Source organism: Panulirus ornatus, chromosome 40 (assembly GCF_036320965.1).
Source record: "Panulirus ornatus isolate Po-2019 chromosome 40, ASM3632096v1, whole genome shotgun sequence".
Taxonomy (NCBI): Eukaryota; Metazoa; Arthropoda; class Malacostraca; order Decapoda; family Palinuridae; genus Panulirus; species Panulirus ornatus.
In genome coordinates this window covers 13,716,248-13,718,747 of record NC_092263.1, presented here as the reverse complement: position 1 = coordinate 13,718,747, position 2,500 = coordinate 13,716,248, and the positions used below count along the sequence as shown (strand labels likewise).

General features: G+C 38.0%; 1 protein-coding gene across 10 annotated transcripts in view; it reads left to right on the top strand.

The window, feature by feature from the left end:
* Nucleotides 1-2,500, top strand: part of LOC139761441 (pleckstrin homology domain-containing family G member 5-like) — a 593,230-nt gene that overhangs the window by 484,510 nt on the left and 106,220 nt on the right. The gene's annotated exons all lie outside the window — the stretch shown is intronic.

Sequence of the window (2,500 nt, the reverse complement as noted above, 5' to 3'; positions counted from 1 at the left end):
ATATAAGAGGCTTCTATATGTATACTATATATATATATATATATATATATATATATATATATATATATATATATATATATATATATATATATATATATAATGTGTGTGTTCATACTCAAGAAGTATCGTAAGTTGAGGACTGTTATCGTACACCTGGTAGCACCGTCGTCTGTTTACGATTTCTTACACGAACTCAAAAGTTGACGAAAGTAAATTGAACTCCAAATTTTTGTGTTTTTTTTTGGAGGGAAAAAAAACAGAAACACTGGCTTGTGTAGCGCTTGTGTTGGCGATCAACAAAGGTAGTTTGAGACACAAAAGAATTGATGGTACAGGAATTTTCTCTTTTTATTTAATGTTTTTATTTTGATAATGAGTTATTTATCAAAATCGTGATCTGGACGAACTATCGTGTGTTCATAGTGAAGGAACCCACTCCCACCCCAACCCACCCCCCATAGACACGGGAATGGTGGAACGACCCATTTGGTAGTTTGCGTTCTTTATAGTCTACAGTCAAGACCTGGAAGGGAGTTTACCTTGTCTAATCTCCCTAGAGTATACAAGAGTTTACAAGTAAGGGAGTCGTTTACAGTTTACAGATGGTTTACAAGCTGGACGGGTTTACGTCTTTGCTCAGTCTAGAAATGGTTTACAACCAGGATGGGTTTACCTCCCTCTCACCATACCCCACGAATGGTTTACTACCAAAGTGGCAGTTTACCTTCTATCCCACGAGAGAGTTTACGAAGGATTTACAACCAGAATAGCAGTTTACCTTCCTCCTTCCCCAAGGGTTTACATGAGTTTACAGCCAGTTTACACAAGTCGTAGTTTACTAAGACGTAAACAATATGACCCAGGTAAAGAAAGATAAGGTAGACTTGTGTACAATGGTCATCAGGGGACCGAATATTGAGGTAAGAAAGGTCATGTCGAATATCGGAATATTCTCTGATATTCTCCGTGGAGAATATTTGAAGAGAATATTGCCACGACCAATGTAATGGTCATAGTTTATGTGATATCGGAAATGTTTTTTTTTTTTTTTGTGGCCATAATAAAAGATCTGGTTTCCAAGAAGTGGTTGGGTTTTATTAATATTTCTCTCTCTCTCTCTCTCTCTCTCTCTCTCTCTCTCTCTCTCTCTCTCTCTCTCTCTCTCTCTGGAGCAATTTGCCAACTTCGTGAGAGCCAGACCCTTGACCCTTGACCCCATTACAACTTTTCTTAACTATTTCCTCTTTCTTGCTTCTTCTTCTTCTTCTTCTTCTTCTTCGTCCTCTTCTTCTTCTTCTTCTTCTTCTTCTTCTTCTTCTTCTTCTTCTTCTTCTTCTTCGTCCTCTTCTTCTTCTTCTTCCTCTTCTTCTTCTTCTTCTTCTTCTTCTTCTTCTTCTTCTTCTTCTTCCTCTTTTTCTTCTTTTTCTTCTTCTTCTTCTTCTTCTTCTTCTTCTTCTTCTTCTTCTTCTTCTTCTCTCTCTCTCTCTCTCTCTCTCTCTCTCTCTCTCTCGTGCTCAAGAGGTTAAAGGGACAACCCCCCCCTCCTCTCCCCTCTCTCCCTCCCCCCCCTCCCATTACCTTGTAAGACACAACCATCGTTTTGATTGTTGGTGATTCGACCCCCTCCCCCCTCCTCCTCCCCCTAAACAACCCACCACACACACACACCCACTCCCCCCCCTCATCTAACTGTCTTCTCTGCCCGGCTAACTACCTCGTTAGAGGTCTCTGGCCAATGGACATTTGATCTTTAATTATGCAAGATGGCCATCAGCACTTGGAATTTCGTGAATATGTTTTGCTCTACACAGGTTAGGTAAATTGGGTAATTAAATAGCCTTCTTTATATATATGTATATATATATATATATATATATATATATATATATATATATCATATATGATCGTTGTTCCCCGCGTCAGCGAGGTAGCGCCAGGAAACAGACGAAGAACGGAACCATCCACACTCATATACACGTGTATATAAACGTAAACTCCCATACACGCACATATACATACGTATACATACATATACATACACATACACATTGACATATACACATGTACATATTCTTGCTTGTCTTCATCCATTCCCTGCGCCACCCCGCCCCACAGGAAACAGGATCGCTAACCCCTGCTTCAGCGAGGTAGCGCCAGGAAAACAGGCAATAAATATATGTATATATATATCCATTACCATTTTGGTCAATTGTCGTTTAATTTAAACGATATGTATGCATGGATCGACGCGCGACAGGCTTTGGCCATACATTCAAAATTTAGTGTCGCTGATGATTGTAAATTTATATATATATATATATATATATATATATATATATATATATATTGTGTAGTTTATAAACGTGATATTGTCGTGTATATAAATTCATGAGACACTTTAGTCTACGATGTATATAAATTCTGTCAGGAGGGTTCACCTGCTGTGTATATATATATATAATATATATATATATATATATATATAGAGAGAGAGAGAGAG